The 22,291-nt window shown below is 47.7% G+C and overlaps 1 protein-coding gene across 1 annotated transcript in view; it reads left to right on the plus strand.

Annotated features, from left to right (window-relative positions):
- C8H9orf43 (chromosome 8 C9orf43 homolog) overlaps nt 1–22,291 on the plus strand; it is a 906,643-nt gene that overhangs the window by 444,988 nt on the left and 439,364 nt on the right. The gene's annotated exons all lie outside the window — the stretch shown is intronic.

Here is a 22,291-nt window from a genome sequence, read left to right on the forward strand (position 1 = left end):
CCTGTCCATGTTGGACGCCAACATGTCCTCCCTGTGTGCCTGGCAGATGGACTCTGTAGCCTGCTCCAGTCGCTCCATCAGCCTTTCTGGGGGGACAATGGAAGTGGCCACCCTATCCATGGCCTGTGCAATCATCTCGGATGATGCTGCCTGTTGGGTGGCCATACCGTAGATGGATTGCTCCCAAGCGGTATTGCCAGGTGGCATACGGCCACCACGTTGGCGGGCACCACACCTGCCTGGGGCAAGGCGGACTGCGCCTTGCTGTGCCGGCAAAGCCTCAGGCTGCAGGACTGCATTCCCTCTCTGATCTGCAGCCCCAGGAACAGGATCGGAGATTGTGTGGTGTGGCCCTGCATCCGTAACCACCGGAGGCTGAGCTGCCGACACTGACATCCCCATTGAGGGCAATAACCCGGCTGCAGGTGGGTCGGACAGAGGAGATTCTCTCCCAAGAACACTCACCTGCGACTGCACATAGGTGTCATCCTCCGAGTCTACACCTGAATACTGCTCGGGGGAGGAACCCCCAGAGACACCCCTCGACAGCACGACCTGCAGCACTTGTGGGTTTTCACCCACAAACACACCACGTCCCTCACTTGTGGAAGGTCGGCCCTGGTTGCCCTCCTGGGACGGCTCCACCACCACATCCCCAGCATCAACAAGTGCTTCGTCCCCTGCAAAGACATGAAAGAGAGAAATGGAAACAGGCATTAGCACCATGGCATACAACAAGGGCTGATGAACAACAGAGGCAGTAGTTCAATGACACATGTCCCACATGACTGGGAAACCTCCTATGCATTCACCATCACTGGGTCTGGAGGGGAGGCTCAGGGCACACAATGATGACACAGAGAATGGAGAGCAACGCCTGCTCCCCATGCTGCCTAGCACTGGCATCACACATTGGCCGGTGATTGCCATGTCAAATGCACATGCCATCACACACATGGCATGTGACATAGCCACCAAGTGAAGAGGGAGAGGAGGGCAACTAATTTGGATTTTGGCCACTCTGGTCCTGACATTGCTTCATCACATCAAGAAGTTAACATGTTGGACATGGATCTGCTAGTCCCAATTGGCCACGATGCACAGTGCCTTGTCAACAGTAACAAAATGCAGTAAACAATGAGATTCCACCTCCCCATCACCTGTAATGGATTCATATAGCATTCGTGAAGCACCTGTACAGAAATGTATGAAGGTACAGCGGAGCACTGAGGGGTGGTGGGGCAGAAGGGGATGCCATTCAACAATCCTACTGGTGCTGGTGTCATTCATGTAACGCAAGTGCAGAGGTGGGTGGCACAATGAAGTGCAAGGGGAAGTGGCGGCTGGAAGTGCTGTACAAGGTAAGTAGGACTTAACGTCGAGGGCAGATGGTGGTAGGCGCAGACAAGTGCTGGGGGGGGTGACCTATAGGGGTACAGAGACAGTCATGCAGTGCTGTGGGCTCGGAGGGGACAGGGGAGGTACACACTGCATCTGGCTCGGCAAGGTCCTTGCAGATTTCAATGTGTCCTGCAGAGTTGTCAGATGCCGCAGATATGTGCCCTTGGATTGGGGCTCTCATCTTGGTGAGAAGGGTGAGACGCTATTGCCTTTGGAGCAGGCGGCAGGCCAGTTTGCCAGAGGATGAGCATGATGCAGGCCATTTCCTCTCTGCCACCCGGCACCTGTGTTTTGGGTTCACAAGATCCGAGTCATGCCAGGAGTCAGCATTGGCATGGGGCTTCAGGCGGATTGTCATGACCGTGGCAAAGATATCCAGTGTACCTGACATAGAGTGGAGCATGGAGTGGGCCCTGTCAGGATGGGAGTGAGCCTAAGGGGGAGCTGGATGGGGGGGAGATTTTGGCAGCATAAGCCTCGACTGACACACACTTCATGGGTTGGAATACCAAGAAGGTGTGTGACAGTGGTGAGGGTGGCTTTGCCTGTGGGGTGGTGAGGGTGAGGTGGGAGGAGAGGAGAAAGTGATCACTCCAGGAGAGAGGAGTGCAGAGAGGGATGGAGAGGGGAAGGTCAGATGAGATCAGAGCATCAAGAGTGTGCCCTGCAGAATGAGTAGGGACAGACGGGAGTTTAGAGGGTGATAGGGAGTTGCTGAGGTCACGGAAAAGTCACGTGGGGGGGACAACAAGCATGCAGGTGGATGCGTACATCACCAAGGAAGAGGATTTCAGTGTCTGGGGACATGAGTGAGGAGGAGAGGTGAGGCCACTCAGAAAGGAAGTAGTACATTTGACCAGTTTTCCGATACAGAGTACGCACAGTTTGTGAATGTCGAGGTGAGATGGAGAGAGACGTCACACAAGCCATTCCAGAGGGGAGTAGGTCTACGTAGGAGTGACAGTGGCAGGAATACCCCCAGGGAAGGCAAGGGCACACCCCCCCCTGCACAGTAGTGCCGGGCCAAGGAGAGGATCTCCTGAACGTCAGGTAGGAGTGTGTCAAAGATGCAGACAGAGCTGGCCGTCAGACATGTTTCCATGAGACCAAGGATGTCAAGGTGCATTACCTCATGTAAGTGACATATATTGGAGGAATGCCTGATGCAGCGGCAGAGTAAGGAGTGTAAATGTGGAGGAGGTTGACAGCCTTGTAGGATTTACGGGGAGTGCTACAGATCAGAGGTGCAGCATGTGTAGGAGTTGGAGTGGGAGGCGGAGAAGGATCATGGGAGGGTGCAGGGAGGCAGTGCAGGATAGATGAGGAGAGAGGAGGGGGGACAGCAGGAGAGGAAAGGAAGTTGATGAGATGTGGGTAGCATTTGTCAAGGAGAATAAGGTTGGCCTGAGGGCCTTGGACTGAGATGCTCCCATTACCATACACATCAATTGTGGCCTCTGAGGATTGGAAGGAGGCCAAAAGTACACCCCAACGGGTCACACCATTGATGGTGGAAGAGGAGCAAGGAGAGAGGACTGGGACCATGTGAAGGGTCCATGGGACAGGCAAAGGCATGTATGAGCAGATGTCAGTGAGAGTTAACCTTGAGTAGGCTCAGATGTACTTGTCAGCAATAGGGTGGGTCGCATTGGAGGGCAGGGTGCCCTCATTTGACTGTTTGCAAGCAGGTGTCGTGAGTAGGGCACGATGGTCTGAACAGTAGAAGTCAGGGAAGATAGACCATGAAGAGCAGCATGGAGTGTGAGGGAATGGGGCTTGAAACCAGACGGAACAAGAGCACACAGGTAGGAGGTGGGTGTCAAGGCAAATTCCACAGTATGACAGCATGTTGAGTGCCATGTATATACAGAGGACGCATTAGAATGTGGTATCATTGCATGTCAGGCATGTGACGATGGAACTTGAATGGCTGGGGGAAAGTGTAGGAATGGAATGTAAGACATAAAATGAATAGACAGGGGAGAATGAGCAACAATGTCGTGACAAAATGACAATTCAAGGGGAACTTCCATGGTGTAGGGCCATATGTGCACTGTTGGCAGTAGGGATAGTGCTGTGGGCACATGGTGTTGCACTGAACATACTGGATGAGGCACATGGGTGACACTATCAACTCTGCCACACACCCCCTTGACAGGCACCCAACATGAAGGCTTCGCACACACACCATGCACATGGATATAACACACATGCATGTGCACTCACCGGATGATGCCTCGTAATCAGGGAGATCTCCCACACCTTGGAGTTGTCCCTCGGTGACGTAGGATCCAGCTACGGACTCGTGTGGTGTGAGTTCTATTTCCTGTGCTGGGGACCCACCTCCAGTCACCAAGGTTGCGGCATGACTTGAGGCCAGCTTATCCTTTGCCCTGCGCTTAAGGTCATTCCAGCGCTTCTGGCAATCACTAGCTGTGCGCCTCACTACTCCAAGGGCACTTATTTTGTCAGCAATGGTCTGCCAGTGTGCCTGGCGTCTGGCATGTGTGGTCTTGGACCCTGCAACGATGACCATTTCCCTATCATGGTCTGACACATACTGAACAAGTGCATTCAGTTCGGCTTCTGTGAAGCTGGGCTTCCTTGATGGGCCGGACTGTGCAGCCGTGCCTGGGGCATCAGCCTGTGCCGGACGTGCACTCTTCCTCCTCCGCTTGGAAGGGGGTGGGGATCCAGAGTGTCCTACGCTGCTGTGGACACTAGGGGCAGGAGCCGTGGTGGACTCAGTACTGGGTGTGTGGGATTGCACACTCAGCATGGGAGTAGGTGCAGGCATTGGGTGTAGAGGGATAGGGTCAGGCCTGATCTGAGGTGCATGAACTAGGACCGACACAGTCTTGGCAGGGTGTATGAGAGGTGGGGTGGATGGAGCCACACCCTGCCCACGGGGGGCAGCAGATGACCTATCTGGCATAGATGCGCGTGTCCTGATGACACCAATGTGCACCGGTGCACGTGCAGTGGACCTGCTGACCTGGATGTCAGCGATGGAGTCACCCTCGGACAGGTCTGGTGCCACAATGGGCTGGTCCAACAAGGGCTGATCAGGGTTGGTATCAGCCACATGACCCTCAACCTGGGGGGGGGGGCATGGGGGGGCATGGGGGGGGCATGGGTGTCCCTGACTGGTCCTCCAGACTGGGGGGGACAGGGGCACCCTGCAAGTCACAACCACGTCCCCTAGTGGATCCTCCACGGCCACCACGTGTGGCTCGGCCACCTTTGCCACCCTTACGGCTTGCACGCCTCCCAACCATGGCACTGATGTTATTGTGCGTATGGGAGTCGGTGTGCACAATTGTCCTGGGCAATTGGGTGTCAAAGGGGTTGGGTACCAGATGGTATTCGTACCCTAGTGCAGTGGCAAGGCTATATGACACCCCTGGGGAAAGATGACGGGTCACGCAACGCACAGGCACCCCAAAAAAGTTAAGGAACGTGCACGATACCCCTCCTAGACCACGTGTGCGTATAAAAAACCCTGCACTACGCTGTGGCATCCAGTAACACAAGAATGAACGTATGCGTGTCACACGCAGCCTAGATTGACCTCTGAAGAGGTACGTGACACACGGGGCAAGCACAGATGTAAGATGCGTGCGCAACTCACCGTCTGCCAGGGAGAAATGCGTCAAAAAGACGCGCGTGTGCGCGTTGGCAACACCCCCGCCAAAAGAAGAATGGTACGCTGTCTGAGGAGACAGGACAACAGTAGAAGGGAACGCTGTGTGAGGAAACAGGCCCAGGAAAAAGAGCAAAAGAGAAAAAGCTGTCAGAGGTAACAGGGAGTACGACCTTTGAACGCCGTGAAGTAAATCGCGTGTCAACTGACAAGAAGTACAGAATACACCAACTCGCTCTCCACGAAAAGCACGTACAAGGAAATGGCGTTCTACATGTACCTTTTATGCAGGCCCACAGGTCCTGCGTCACTTCCGCGTGTAGGCGCTGAAGGGCCAGCCTCCAATCACACGCATTGACACTGGCTTGTGTTTCTTTCACGCGGGATGGGAAACGGCCGTGTCATGGATCCGCTTACGCGTCTGGCCCTTTGGACCAATGAGATCGCGTACGCGTGCTGACGCGCTCGCGCGGGAGGTTTATTTTTTCACGCGGGTTGGGAAACAGCCGTGCGTTGTAGACGCGCTTACGCGCCTGGCCCTTTGGACCAATGAGATCGCGTACGCGTGCTGACGCGCTCGCGCGGGAGGTTTATTTTTTCACGCGGGTTGGGAAACGGCCGTGCGTTATAGACGCGCTTACGCGCCTGGCCCTTTGGACCAATCACGCGGGTTGGGAAACGGCCGTGCGTTATAGACACGCTTACGCGCCTGGCCCTTTGGACCAATGAAATCGCGTACGCGTGCTGACGTGCTTACGCGGCCTTTCCTCGGATTCCACGCAGACGTGCATGATTTTCACGTGCCAATTCACTCCGTATCAAGCTGGCCACGCGTTCACACACGGAAGACCACGTTCCTGCCCCGAAGGCCGGAATCCTGCCCCCCAGAGCCCCGAGCACGCTCCCAACTGCCATCTGCTGCTGCCTGACTGCCTGCTGCCCACGTGCCCTGCTGTTTGCTGCCTGCACATCAGCCAGGGGTGCAGTTGCTGTGACCACCCCTGCTGGAACCAAAGACTCCCGACAGCCGTACCATCGCTCCACAGCCCAGCCCCAGGACCCAGTTGCACACCCACTCCTGCCTCTGGGGTTGCCATGTCAGGGAGCACAACATCTGGCACGACTGGCAACCCCCGGCCAGGGAGGCAGAGGGGCACCAGCTTCAGTGCCACCGAAGTTGGTGTCCTGGTGGAGCGAGTCCTGGGGCAGTATGATGCCCTCTACGGACGGATGCGCCTCGACAAGGAAGGACGGACCAGGATCTGGACGGACATTGTGACTGCCATCAAAGCGGAGGGGGTGGCAGTCCGAGAATTCCATCAAGTCAAGAAGCGCTGGGAGGACTACAGGTCCAGGACCCTGAACAAGGCCCGGCGCCTCGTGAAGGCAGTGGATGCCAAGGGGCGGCGGGGCCACTTGTCGCAAGTTCAACTTCGGGTCCTGGAACGCATATCCCCAGCGCTCCATGTCCAGGTCCTTGGGAGGCAGACCCGTCTGGAGTCGAGCGGTGAGTGTACATGCATACTGATTGTAAGCTGTGTGTGTGGTGGTGTGCCAGGAGTGTGCATGTTGCACATGTCTTTGTGTGGCCATGTATAAATGTGTGTGTGCAGGGCTGTGAGACAAGCACATGTGTGCCTGTGATGTGTGAGACAAGGATGGTGCATGTGTGTGTGTGTGTGTGCTTGCAGTGCAAATTCTTGTGTGTGGGCACATGTGTTTGACTGTGCATGTGAGTTGGCATGCTTGTGGTGTGACACATGGATGTTGATTCCAGGTGCATTAGTCTGCAGCGTGTGCGTGTGTGTAGTTGTGAAGGGTGCAACAGTGTTGCAACATGGATGCAGGTGACACTGTCATGTTGGAGAGTGAATTGCAAATGTGACATGGATGTTCATCTCATGACTGACAGTTTGCGGAGTGGTACACATGCTTGGATGTGTGCTTTGCATGTGTGCATGTGTATTTGAGTCCGTGTGTATCATGTGATGTGTGGCTCACCTTTGTCTGCTCATGCTGCTGTATGTGAATGTATGTAGCGGGCTGTAGCAATATGGCTGTTGAATGACTCATGTGTGTGCGTTGAGGAGACAAGTGTATTGGGGATTGTGATGCCAGGTCTGGAGTATGACAATGCCACTCTTGTACAACTGTTATGTGTGTGAGTCAATTGTACAGTGTCCTGATGCCTGTCTCCTGTCTCTCCCTGCCTGCAGCGTCATCTGATGTGGAGGGCGGAGAAGGTGCTGTGGAGCACAGCGGCAGGGATGCCACCGCCAGCCGGAGACGCAAGGCCCGGCTCCCCTCCCCTGTTGTCATCTCGTCGGGGAGTAAGGAGTCCGGTGCTGTGTCCCAGGTCGCAGCTGCCGAGGGGAGGTCCAGGAGGCGCAGGAGGAAGTTGGACTCCTCGGCAGCAGAAGGGGCAGCTGAGACCCCACAGGGTTCCGCGGCGGAAGATGGCAGGGAGTCATCCAGGTTGGTGGTGGGTTTGGTGGAGGAGGAGGCCGTGCAAGGGACTGAGATGGGGTCTGGAGGTGGGCATTCCACTGGTGCTAGTGGTGCAGCACAGGGGCAGGGACAGGAGGCAGCACAGGCCGCCGCGGAGGTGCCTGTGTGTAATCCTGTCCCCGGTCCTGTGTCTGCATCATCTTGCACCAGCAGGGTTGCCCACGTCCGGACCCATTCTCAGGGAGACCAGGCTGTGTTCCTCCATACACTGGGCCTTGTTCCGACCCCCTCCTCACCTGAACCCCCTATGCGCCAGTCGTCCTCCGTGCCATCTTCCTACCCACCTGTCACCTGGGTGCCCTGTGGAGCTGCCTCTGACGATGGGGCCAGGCTGGTGGAGGACACATCCCTGCCCCAGTCGGGAGTCGTGAGTCCAGCAGGGGTGGCCACCGCAACAACAGCACCCCAAACAATGGAGGATGTGCAGGCAGCAGGTGTCAGGGCACCGGCACCAGCACGTCAGCAGCAGGAGGAAGAAGGTGGGAGCCTTGATGGCTCGGGGCCATCACCATCAGAGGGGCAGGCATCGGCCGGAGGGCAGGAGGACCCTGGACGTCAAGTGGCTTCCGTGTGGCAGCGGTTGGGCCATGCCATAGATGCGGAGCGGCGGCGGGCGGAAGAGGCGCGGCTCGCTATGGTCAGAGCGGAGAACTCCATGCGGAGGGCCCTGAGGCGGGCCGAGTGCCTCGAGGCCATCCGCAGGGAGTTGGAGGTGGGTACATCGGCGTCCCTGCGGACCCTCGGGGCTGTGGAACGGGGCCGCCTCCGGGACATCGAGCGGGAGTTCGATGATGCCCTGGCCCGGAACAACAATCAGTGAGCCGCAGGACTTGCCCGCCGCCTTTGTATATAGTTCTGTAGTTTAGTTGTAGTTAGGTTTCCTTTGTTTTAATGTTATTATTTGGTTGCCAAAGGACAATGCACCACATTTTTGTATATAGACATTTTCTTAGTTAGTGTAAATAGTTAGGTTTCATTTATTAGGGCTCATGGACCCGGATCATCATGTTGATAGTTTGAGGGATGTTAATATTTGTTTTAATTTTTCACATGAGGCAATGTGTTTCTTCTTTCATTTGTACTTGGATTTAATTTTGGACTTTGACTTTGGACCCCTATTTTACTTTTTTTTTGTTAATTAGTGTTCCTGATTTTTTTGGTTGTACTTTTTTATTATTTAGTTTGCATTGCATGTTTATTGTTATTTTTTATTTTTACCATCCTTGTTTATTTTTAATACATTTTCATTTGATCCTTCAATGTGTTGTATCATCTCATTGCTTTCATGCATGACATGTGGGGTGTTTGGACATTCACTTGCAACATCTGTGTGTGACAGACATGTGTTCATTCATATGATTTACATTGGGTGTGTCACATGTCATTGTGTTTGATATGTGGGTGGATGGGATAGTTGTTTGGGAATTCTTGCAGGGCAGACTGTCCATTACGGTCATGATTGTGTGGGGTTGTGACCCAGGTGAAGGTGGACATGGATGGTACATGGGTGGGGGCCTTCTGGTAGGTGCCCCTGACTGCTGGGGGGTGGGGGTGGTGGTAGACATGGGTGGGGGCCTGCTGGAAGGTGCCCCTGACTGCTGGGGGGGTGGGGGTGGTGGTAGACATGGGTGGGGGCCTGCTGGAAGGTGCCCCTGACTGCTGGGGGGTGGGGGTGGTGGTAGACATGGGTGGGGGCCTGCTGGAAGGTGCCCCTGACTGCTGGGGGGTGGGGGTGGTGGTAGACATGGGTGGGGGCCTTCTGGCAGGTGCCCCTGACTGCGGGGGGGGTGGGGGTGGTGGTAGACATGGGTGGGGGCCTGCTGGAAGGTGCCCCTGACTGCTGGGGGGTGGGGGTGGTGGTAGACATGGGTGGGGGCCTGCTGGAAGGTGCCCCTGACTGCTGGGGGGTGGGGGTGGTGGTAGACATGGGTGGGGGCCTTCTGGCAGGTGCCCCTGACTGCTGGGGGTGGGGGTGGTGGTAGACATGGGTGAGGGCCTGCTGGAAGGTGCCCCTGACTGCTGGGGGGTGGGGGTGGTGGTAGACATGGGTGGGGGCCTTCTTGCAGGTGCCCCTGACTGCTGGGGGGTGGTGGTGGTGGTAGACATGGGTGGGGGCCTGCTGGAAGGTGCCCCTGACTGCTGGGGGGGTGGTGGTGGTGGTAGACATGGGTGGGGGCCTGCTGGAAGGTGCCCCTGACTGCTGGGGGGTGGGGGTGGTGGTAGACATGGGTGGGGGCCTGCTGGAAGGTGCCCCTGACTGCTGGGGGGGTGGGGGTGGTGGTAGACATGGGTGGGGGCCTGCTGGAAGGTGCCCCTGACTGCTGGGGGGGTGGGGGTGGTGGTAGACATGGGTGGGGGCCTGCTGGAAGGTGCCCCTGACTGCTGGGGGGGTGGGGGTGGTGGGAGGCATGAGCAGGTGTGCAGGGTAGTCCCCTGTGGTGTGGGTTGCATGCAGGGGACGTGGAGGGTGTGAATGGAACACCTGTGAGGACCCACCCAGCAGAGCCGCGTGTGAAACTTCCCGCGCACCCCTGTAAATGACGTACCCTAGTTTTTCGCGTGTAGGATTTCACGCGCACCCCTGGAATTCCCGTAGCCTAGCTTTTCGCGTGTGAAACTTCCTGCGCACCCCTGTAATTGACGTACCCTGGCTTTTCGCGTGTGGAACTTCACACGCACCCCTGAAATCGACGTGGCCAGGGCAATCGCGTGTGGGACTTCCCCGCACCCCGGGATACACGTACCCAGGGCAATCGCGCGAGTGACTTCTCGCGCAACCCGTTGTACACACACGCGCGAATTTTTGAACAGTGGGTGTCCGTGTTAATGGCGTACACCTTTGCACCTCATTTGTCCTTTGGGGTCACGGTATGGCCCATTGCTGTATGTGGGTGGTATTTGTTGGCGCAGGTTTTGGCGCACTTTCGTTAAGTGCGTCGGGACGCTACCGCCTGCTTACTTGTGGCGTACGTTTTTGGGCCTGTGCGCTGGTTTGATCGAGCGCTGTTTTGCCCTGTTCGAATCCATGAATACGTGTTGCCGGAGAGCGTGTGGGCGTTCCGCGCACTTGCCTCCTGTACTTCCCCGTGCCGCCCACATTCTTCCCCATTCCGAGTGTTGTGCCCCATTTTATTCCCCATTCCGAGTGTCCCGCCCTGTGTTCCGCCTACTTTAGAGCTGTGCGCTGCGCTCGGAGTGATAGCGCAGTGGCCGTGGCGCACGCCGTTGGTTGACCTGTGCGCCGGCGTGCGCCGCGCACTTTTTCAGCGCACGTCCTATGCTTTTCTTACGCACGGACTTCCATGAATCGACGTGCGCTGGTTTCCCTGCGCTTTTCGCTATTTTTCGGCGCAGCGCACGTGTAGGCCCCTCTGCGCCGGAATTTTCGGCGCACATTTATTCCATGAATCGGCCTGTTTATCTTTACAAATTTCATTAACATATTGGTTCTCTTGATTTTAAAATGAGGACAATGTAAAATTAAATGTTTGAGCGTTTCAATCGGTTCTTCACATGTGGGAAAATAACATTTTTCATTCATCGCAGCATCTTTTGCTTTGTTCTAATGTTTGGTCCTTTCATGCGTGTGATATAAATTAAATTTAAACCACATATAGCCCCTTCTAAACTGATTGCAAGGGAAGGACTCAATGTAGTTATATCCAGGAACTTGTTTTTTGGTATGAATTGAATATTCGGTATACGTTTTGTATTTCTGTATTTGGGTGAGCGTTTTGCACCAGTCCTACTCAAAGTTTTTTTTTTAACGTATCCCGGTCTTAGACACAAGTTGTCCATTGTGTGATTTAATTCAGCCAATGTAGCCTGCATTTCACGCTGATATTGGGTGAAAGATGGAATATTATTTAATTGGAGATTTGATTTCAAGTCGATATAGAGAGAGTTAGACGACGGAGAACACATTCTAGCATAATTGGTCAATTGTCTCCATTTCCTTTGCGAGGGTAGAGAAATGATGCCTAGTTTGTGTCTTATTACACAATTTGGCAAGGTCATTGAAAAATGCATTGCTGCTTTCAACAAGGTTCCTTAAGGGCAATCCAGTTGGGTATTCATATCAGAAAGGCAAATGTCTAAGGAATACAAAATGATGCTTTCAATCTTAAGAGTGAAGAAATCTATTAGCGACATCAAAGAGAATATGCAGTATTTTGCATAGATTCTTTTTAATTGAGAGAGCAATGGTCATCTCTTTAAGTGTAATAGAGGGACCCATGAGTTAATCAAATTGGTTTCAGAGATATAATAACCCAAATAGATTGTATTAGTAATCAATGAAATAGGTGTCTCCACCAAATGCCATTGATAGCCTTTGCTCTTATTTTTAATCCCAAATCTCATTATGGCGGTTTTAGTAGGATTCAGGGTCAGATTATGTACTATTGCAAATTCTTCTAAAAGATGTAATTTCAATTGTAACCCCATTGGAGTGGGGTCAAATATAATCAAGTCGTCTGCAAAGTCAAGCCATTGCCGACGTAAAGTGCCAAGTTGGACCGAAAATAGATTGCTGTCACTCCATGCATGGTCCAAATCAGACATGTACATGTTGAAAAAGGAGGCAGCAAGGTTACATCCTTGCTTCAGAGCCAAAAAGGTCTTGATAGGGTCAGTGGTTCTCCCGTCGGCTGAAATCCTGATCTTATATGAAGTATCCGTGTACAGTTTTTACCATTTTATCCCAAAGAATATTACGGACCACACTGTCAAAGGCTGCAGACATGTCAATCAGGGTAATGTCCCAGTTATCACATGTGCCATTATGGTGGCATTTAGGGAGGTACTCATTGCTTTGCGGACGCCTTTTTGAAATTTGGAATATAAGCCTTGTTCTTCAATGAACTTTTCCAGTTCATGCAAAAGGAGAATTGCAAAAAGTTTAGCCTCTGTGTCAATCAGCGAGTTGGGCCCGTAATTTTCAAGTAGGCACGGGTCCCCTTTCTTGTAAATTTCAATTATATTAGAGGTCATCCAAGAGCAAGGGACATTCCCGGTATAAATTATGGTCTGAAATTTCGTTTTTAGGATTGAATCCCACAAATCAGTGTCGGTCTTATATACACACAGGGGTAGCCCATCGGGCCCTGCAGACTTGAAAAAGATAATTTGTTAATGGCCCATTTTATATCATTGATCGACCAGTGGTGCCGGCTCATCTCGCTATAGCACAATGTCAAATTCGGTTCACTCTTGAATTCATCAGGAAGTGGAAATTTAGATGAGACCCAGTTTAGATAACTATTCTGCTGTATTTGTGGTCTGTTTTGTGTTTTTCAGTCTGCGCCCATCAGCCTTCGGGTACCAGGTGCGCAATACAAATCATTTAACATAACATAACAACATAACAGATATAATCACTCCACGTCGTCTTGGGAATACAGTTCGGCATGGGTGGTACAGTATGGGTGTCAGTGCTTTTTATAATTTGCCAGATAGATCTAGTATCACGTCTACATATTCATTTTGGCACAACGGGACAGAAAGCCTATATTTTCCTGATGATCAGTGCTATTGTTTCCATCATGTTTCAAATGTTCCATTGCCTTTAAGAGGACTGAAGGGCTATCCTGGGGTTCAATGTGTTGTATAAAGTTAGTAGAGTGTTGAGCAATTGTTGCTTTCATCTCGTCTATGGAAGCTTTGAACTCTTTCATCTTAGCACCAATGTTACGTACACACGAAATAGCCGGGACAAGATTAGGCTCAAGTGGAAGGGGTGAAGGAGTTATTATATCGGAAGAAGGGGTGGCTACTGAAGAATATTGTGTACTTTTGTCGGCTAATAACACTGAGAGATTAGGTGTCCGAGCTTTTACCAGCTCGATTTTTTTTGGTCATTATGTATTCAGAGGCCAGTATAAAACCTTCAATCCGGTCCATTTTCGAGCAGATCTGGCGCATTGTGGTTTTTATTTCTCGAAGTTGGAGATGCGACAGGTTGTGCCCCTTATCAAGTAGGTCCAGAATTTTGATTATTACCGGGAATGTATGTGGAGATCTCCCTTCATTGTTCTCGGAGGGATGAGAACGGAGGAGGAATCTGAACAAGAATATTTCATTTGTGGTTGTGTTAGGTCAGGAGAGTACAATAATTGCTCTGGAATAGGTTCTTTAGAAATATCAGCATCAATGATATTACTGCTTAATGGAGCAATTGAGAAAACTTTGCAAGGAGTTTTTGGGGGGATCTTCCACTCCGCCGGCCTTGTGGCAAGGGGAGTGAGAACACTCATGGCGCACCCGATTGTCCAGGGCTGCCATGTTTTGAAGATCAGATTCAAATGGGTTGTGAGTGAAAGAGCAGGTGGAAAGAGATCTTGATCAAGCTCTTGCCCCTTCACCTTTCGTTCCATTACTCATTGCGTCTTTGTAATGAGGTGGATCAAGGTCAGGGGAGACCAAGGCAGTTGGACTCATCTCGGCGTGAATCTGCGCATTGTGTGATAACAGAACCAAACAGCATGGTTTGAGGGAGTTGAATAGAGGGTCTTCAGATGTAGTGAGATCAACATAGAAAGTCCTTCCTTCACAGATCAGAGTCTATTGTTTAACTCGTAATGACTGCAGGCGCGACTTCATTGCAGCGTCAGCTGCGCAGACCACTCGCCATTTTCACAACAAACGGAGAGAGAAAAAAAACAAGCCTCTATAAACCTATATAAACACCACACGGTCAAAGACCTAGTAGAGGCTGGCCCCAGATTGATACAGGATTGTTCACCGAAGGCACGGCAGACAGAAAATGAAAACAGACTTGGCTTCCGTTCTGTTTTGAGCAAGTAAGCCGCTGTAAAATGTCACATGTCAAGTGCTCGCCGCCGATATCTACCCCGATTTTAGAAGCGCAGAAAGGAATAATATTTATAACTCTGGGTTATAAGCCCTGCATCGGATGGAAACCAGCGGGAAAATGATACATAAAGGCAGACAAAGCCGGTGAGCAGGCGAGCTGCCATGCAGCGAACAGCGTAGACTTATGCGTGGACTTGATGGTGTTCCTGGGTAACAGGGGCAGGGCCACCTATAAAAAGTAAAATAAACGTTGTAAAACAATTAATACAATGAAGGGGTATACAGATATTCAACGGTAATTTGTTGGTAGTGTCCTTTCAGGTATTCATACCAGTTAAGTCCAAATAGAGTCCAAATAAGTAAATCAACGATCACATGAGCGTGTCCAGCAGCGTGGTGTCCCAGCAAACAGCGTAGACGTATGCGTGGACTTGATGATTACATATGAATAATATGCTGTCTTAATCATGTACTTGCAATTTTTTATGTAACTCATGATTTTGTGAATAGTAGCCTGGAAGAAGATTGTTGGGTCGAAACCCGTGTCGGCTGTATTCTTCCTGAAATTTTGTTCTCTGTGCCTATTAAATTCATTGCAATTGCGCAGTGTGACTGTGTAACTTTCTACATGTATGCCGTCTTATATTACCTGAGTGGCAAAGCATGTTGTGGTCAATGTTACTTTATATGTCCAAAATTATGCTCCTGCATCTATAATTTAAAATAACTTATTCATTACATAGGTATTACGATTGAATGTTAAAAGTCTTAATATTCCAGTCAAGCGGCAAAGTACTGTCATATTTGAATACATTCAAAACCTCCATTGCTTGTATCGAGGCAACTGATCTCTCCACATAGGAGTCAAATAAGTTACAACAAACGGGGATTGGGGGGGCGTTATCAAGTCAAGCAATTGGGAACAAATGGAGTTGCTATTTTGAGTCATAAAAAGTTGAATTACAACATTTTACATAAAGGTATGGATGAAAAGGGAAGATGGGTCCTAGTGAAGATTCAGATTGATTCCCAGGTTGTATCAATTGTGAATACATATGGTCCAATAAATCCTAACCCAGACATTTGGGTAAATATCAACAAAACTATTATACAATCTAATCACACTAATATTATTGTATGTGGTGATTTTAATGACGTAATGGACCTCTTGTTGGACAGAAGGCCAGATTGTATTTTTATGGAAAGTAAAACACATAAGAAATTTCAGGTCTCAGTGATACATGGAGGCTTGCTCATTCTACTGACTTTCCACACAACACCCAATCACGCATTGACTATATTTGCAGCTCTCAAATGTTTACTTCAGCTATAGTGCACTCTGGTATTGAAAGTACTGGTTGGTGGCACACTATTTACAAGGTTCAGAGAATGGAAAAATGTATCACCAACAACCCAATAACATTAACTAATTATGAATTGAAATGGCTTTGTTTAAAAATGATTTAATGAAAAACTAGTTTTTACAGTTTGATTGGTCCCCTTTCTTTAATGCTGATGTGAGCTGCTATAATTAATATCTCATCAAGAGGTCTTATAAATTCACTATATTTGCTGCTAATTATTATGTTTAATTTTCCCCACCTTTTGTGTGTCGTTTGCGCACCCTCTACTGTTTATGTATTGTTTTATGTTTATCGCTCTGATTTAATGATATCCGTCTACAAGTTACTTAATTACTTATAGATATTTATCTCAATGGGCCTCATTATACGGTAGGCAGTAGCCATGGCGCTATTAGCGCCATGGCTACCCCCTTACCGCATTCTGGGTCCGTGTTCCTGGAATAGGGACTTACCAGGTCATTCCGACCTTGGAGGACCTGGTAAGTCCCCATTCCAGGAACCATTCCCCAATCCCATTCTAGCCCCCTAGGGCTCAATGGGAATGGGGATGGAGCTAATAACGGTACTACAATTTGCGGTACCGTTATTAGCTCTGAAGTCCCTCAAAGGGTCCCTTCCATAACGCCTGGTGAAAACAGGCGTTAGGGACGGGACCCCGCTAAGGGACCTCGTAGTAGGGCGGTAAGGGATTACCGGCACCAGTGCCCTTACCGGTGCCGGTAATCCCTTACCGCCTACCATGTAATAAGGCCCAATGTGTTGTCTACAATTTACGAATTTAGTTTGAATAAGATGTTATTGATAATTTGTTTATCTTGAAGAAATTAATGATGAATTATTACTGTTTATAGTCTCAATTTAAACAGATTGTTCATAAAGGCCTTTGTTGTTCTGAACAATTTGATAACTGTTTGACTTGTATTTCAATAAAATCAGTTTACACACAAAAAAACATATTCAACCCTAGTGTACCCATTTTCTATCCGGTCAGGTGCCTTTTGTCCAATTTCACTCTGCATAGCACTCTTCTTGCCTACTCTCCTAAAATCAGCCAACGCTTTGCTAACATAATTCTACAATCTAGAATCTCTAAAATATTTACTTTGGTTAAAGTGCACTCTAGTATTCAAAGTATAGTTATAACTGAACATGCCCTGCTCATCTCTAGAATGGATCTTAATGATATACATGGGCAAGCAAATAGATGGCTATTTAATCATTTTTTATTAGTTTATAGCAAGTTTGAAGAATTGTCTATCAATTTTCAACAGCACCATTTTGAAGATAATGGGTTTTGTGATACATCTCCTGTTACTAATTGGGACTCCTATAAGACTTTATTTTGAGGTCAGATTTTTTTCTTATGTTAGTAGAAAAAAAAACAAATAAAAGAGGAGTAGACTCTCTATTTTGTAAACTAAATAAATTACAAAAATATTACAATAGTAAACCTGATGAGTGTTTCAAAACATCAAATCGTTACGATAGGAAATTAATAAAAGGATATCTGAAGAAGCCATTGGTGTAAGTCTCTAATACACATCTAAATAAATCAGACCACTAATAAGGCTAGCAAAGCACTAGCTGCTTATCTTCAAATTAAAAACGATATGACCAGAATTTCTTCTATCAAAAATGACCAAGGCCTAGTGGTCTCTTCTGACAAAGCTATCTTAGAAATGTTTACAAAATTCGATAAAAAGGTTATACAAGTCTGAGCATACGGATAATCGTGTAGACATACAGTGGGTAGGAATGGTTTTAAGTGCCGTGGAAACACCATTTTACATAGTTGAAATTCAAAAGGCTATTAATGATCTGCCTAAAGGTAAAGCACCAGAGCCTGATGGTTTTTCTATTGACTTTTTTAACCACTTTATATCGAACCTAGTCCTCAAATTACATACATTCTTTTCTTGATATCTGGCCGTCGATGCACTTCTTTTCAGAATTGTTGCTCGTTCTTTTGAAGAATGGAGGTCAGGATACTAATTGCCCTTTGAACTATAGAATGATTTCATTAATTAATAAAGATTGTAAAATATTTGTGAAAGTATGCAAAAAAGGATTTGAACCTTCTATGCCATAATTAATTGAACTAGATCAAGTAGGTTGTATTAAGGGCTGAGTCATGTCTGGCAAAACTAGGCTACTTTTTTATATGTTGTATGTTATTAAGATAATTCAAAATATGAAGGATAGCTGTTCTGCAATAGCATTAGATACGGGAAAGGTTTTTGATAGGGTGCAGTGGGATTTTCTATTGGAATCACTTTAATAGCGTGGATTAGGCACAAACTGTATATCTTTAGTTAAATTATAAATACTTGAATCCTAAAACATCAATTTTCATGAATTGTCAATTTTTACCATATTTTTTATTAAATAAGGTGTTCTTTCTAGTGGACCCTCGTTAGAGCTTACTAGAAGTTACCTTAACATTCCTGGTTTTGCATATGGTAAATTGGAGGTCAAAATAACAGAGCATATGTGGATGACATCTCAATATTTATTAACACAAATAATAATCTTAAGAATCTACTTGAAATTAATATTTTCTGATGTCTCTAGATACAATTAAATAAAGAAAAGTCTAAAACATAATGAGTTTACAGGTATAATTTCAAACTTCAATTAAATTCTTAGGTTTCAAATGGTGGCATTATTAATATTGGGAATTGGAACCTCCTTCTCTATTGAGAACTCCATTCAACGTAATGTAGATAACTTACTGAATAATATTAAAGTTTCAGTTGCTGCTTGGTCTCCACTTTAATTTGGCAGGGGTGGCTGAAAGCCACTAAAATAATGTTGTCTCTCGTTATATTATTTTGCCTGCAAATGCTGCTTCTTCTACTGTCATGTTACCTTTTTTAGGCTATTAACACAATTTTTCTTAATTTCTTATGGGGAACGAAAAAGCAAAAAAGAACTGCACTTTATAATTCTCATGAAAATCGGAGAGTTAGATTTCCTAATTTAAGGTACTATCAGGAAGCGTTTATACTTAAATAGGCTCCATTTTTTGTTTTTTGAATGATATCATTGAGGCTATTCCCTTTTGGTTGGCAGTTGAGTAAGAACTAGTTCAACCATTCTCTGTCAATGACCTGGCATTTATTTCCTATCAATCCATGTCTGGTTACTCTAAATCAGTTCATTTAATGATATCTGTGCTTAGGGAATATTTGCTCTCACACATAGTGAGCCCATCAACCTCCCTTTCACCTTTTTTATGGTACTAATGAAATTCCAGTGAGAGGTTGAACCCTTCTCTGGAAACCATGGCTTAGTAAGGGTATCAAGTTTATCTAACAGATCTTCTCAGGCCCTTATACTCGGTATCAGGTAATAATATCGCCATATATATGGGGACAGGGGCAAAACATTTTTGTTTTTAAAAAATAAAGTTTGGGGGTTGCGAGGGTGTCCCCCGCATGTTCCATGCAATAATGTTGCCACAAAAAACGGCCATTTTTCGGCGATATTTTTGCATGGCGAGATTTTTGTGGCGACATTATTCATGGAACCTTATACTCTCTCTTTTGGTGATCTTAGAACACAATTTTCTCTTTCACATTCAGCTCAACACAGTCCGGTTTACTATCGGTTCTCCTGCTGAACTCCTTGGCGTTTCTTGTCTGTGGAGTCATGGATGCTACCACGTTTGCAAGCACGTCTCCCCACCTTGGTTATCAGAGTGGGAGAGCCCCGTGCACTGTTGACATCTGTTGCACCACAAGTCAGCTATAGGTCCCGGTTTTATGATTCCTTTCACTGAGGTTTCGCGGGTCTTGGTTGAAAAAGGGCAAGGGCAATTCCCTCTTTGTCGTCCTTTCAGATCTCACCCGCTTTCTCCTCTGTTTGAACTGTCGTACTGGAATAGCTGCTTCCTCATGCGTTTTGCCTTGCTCAAAGTGTGCTCTTATGCTCCATCGTCCTCTGGGGAAGGGAAAGGGCTGTCGGGACTGTGTGGTTATTGTAAATTGCCTTACTCTGCCTGAACCTTGTGTTGGGACATGCCAGGTTAGTCCATTGTCTTTCATGAAGTGCGAAAGTGTTTGTGTTGGAAAAGGGCAGGGGGTAGAGCTTCTAAATATCCTGTGGGGTAGGATGGGGAAAAGGTGTTATAAGGAAATGGATACCGCCCCTTGCCTGTCAGTGTCCTACTTCCACTCCCCGAAGATCCCCATCCAGGTGATAGTCCCCCACTGGTCCACCTCGAGTAACTGCATCCAAAGGCAATGGATGTGTCCTGGCCATCTGGATGACAGATCTCCAGGGACTAGCAGGGTTGACACCTTCAGTTTTCTCACAACAGTTATCAGCTACTTAAAAGTTCATCACTGGTTAGCTTTCTTTCACGTCTCAGCACGGGTGCAACCTTCATTTGTGAGATACACTGTTGCGGCTTCAGTCTTTACTTGACACAAACTGGCCTTTCATGTCTTTCACTAACTCACTGGTTGTGCGTGTTCCTTTCTTGTCTCTGCGGCTTTGATTCACGAGTCAGGGTTAATATCACAGGCTTTGCCTCACCTCCCCAATTCTGCCGTTCACCTGGGAGGGTCACTGGCATCCTTGAAACACAATGCAGGTTTCTTCTTGTCTGCGATTCGGCTTTCTCCGCGCCTCATTCACGGTTTCCCAGAAACAAGGACCATCTGCAGGGATCTTCAGGGTTTCCCTACCCTTTGCTCTACTCCCTCGATTGGTCGTTCTGCTCCAATAGTTTTGCCTTCGTCCTGGAAGTTCTGCTCTTCTCATGTTCCACCTTGCTCAGAGTGTAGTCTCTATGTTCCGCCTTTTATCCATGTGGGAAGCGATAATGGGTATCAGATGGATGTGATTAAATTCAAGTGCCTGACTTTGCATGACCTGATTAGCGGGACATGTCCAATGAGATATGTAAGGGATAGCTGGTAGGGGCATTGGAGGATCCTATAAAATAGGATAGGGGATGGGTATGGGAAAGGGGGGCGTACCACTTCTCACCATCAGCTGCCTCACCCCCACTCCCTGAGGACCCCTCACCCAGGTGATCCTCCCGCATTGGTTCACCCCCAGGGACTGGATCCAAAGGTGATGGCCATGCCCTGGCCAACTGAGAGAGATTACCGGGAAAAAGCAGGTGAGACACCCTTTGGTTTCTGACAATGGGCCTCCAAACTCTGGTCTGGGTGCCCTGAATGGGGAAATACTGGGCCATTCTGACCTTGGAGGGTCCGGTATTTCCCCATTCAGGGAACCCGGACCATCCACATTCCCATTTGAGCCTCCATAGGGCTCAATGGGAATGGGGAGCATACTAAAAACGGGCCCATTAATGACGGGCCCGTTGTTAGCATGCTGGGCCACTCGCGGGACCCGCTAAGGACGACTGGTAAAACCAGACGTCCAGAGCGGGTCCCGCGAGTGGACCTCATAATAGGGCGGTAAGGGGTTAATGGCTCTGGCACCTTTACCAGCGCCGTTAACCCCTTACCACCCGCCTCGTAATGAGGCCCAATGTATTGATAACATGATGTTATTCGAAATTGAACTTGCTACTTGCATAACAACTAAGATTAACGTGTCTTGAATCTATATCATTATTTAAAGACTCAAGCATCTACATATTAATAGTAATTAACACATCTCTGGAAACTAAATGGTTGGGTTTCAATGTCACAAATGGGTAGTCATATGAAAGAAAATTAAACAAGTATCTACATCAGCAAATAAAACTCAAATATTATTATTTTTTCCTCTTAGAGCCTTCATTACTTTGTTAATGTTATATGAGAGAACATTTGCTAATAATGGAAACTGCTGGTCATGTCATACTTGTTTTTGAATGTAATTGTATGAAGACATTTTAGATATTAGTTTGGAACTAATGTTAATGTTCCCCTTACCTTTACCAATATTTTATTAGGCAGTTTATATTACTTGTACACCTATTTATCACTCATCTTTGATTTGTTTATTGCAATTCGTATGAATACACTAAAAGTTCAAAACATCACAATATCTGGTTGGCGGAACACTATTTACAATGTTCACCGAATGGAAAATGTTTTGCCAACAACCCAATAAGATTAACTAAATATGAATTGCAGTGGCATTTGTTTATCAATTATTTAACGAAAAACGAGTTTGTCTTTTTACAATTTGGTTGGACCCTTTTTTTAATGGTGCTATGAGCTGCTATAATTAATATTGCATCAAGTGGTATTATAAATGTACTGTATTTGCTGCTAATTTTTATGTTTTCTTTCCCCCTGTCTGTTTCCTTAGCTTTTGTGTTGTTTGTTTCCCCTGTACTGTTTATGTATTGGTTTATGTTTATCGTTCTCTATCTAATTTAATGATATCCGTCTACAATTACTTATAGATCTTTATTGGAATTTGTTATGTCTTCACTTTAGAAATTTAGTTTGAATAAGATGTTATTGATAATTTTCTTGTCTTGAAGAAATGAATTAATGATGAATTATTACTGTTTATAGTCCCAATTTAAACAGATTGTTCATAAAGACCTTTGTTGATCTGAACAATTTGATAATTGTTTATGACTTGC

The sequence above is a fragment of the Ambystoma mexicanum genome, chromosome 8, assembly GCF_040938575.1.
Source record: "Ambystoma mexicanum isolate Mex_15411 chromosome 8, UKY_AmexF1_1, whole genome shotgun sequence".
In the NCBI taxonomy this organism is placed as follows: domain Eukaryota; kingdom Metazoa; phylum Chordata; class Amphibia; order Caudata; family Ambystomatidae; genus Ambystoma; species Ambystoma mexicanum.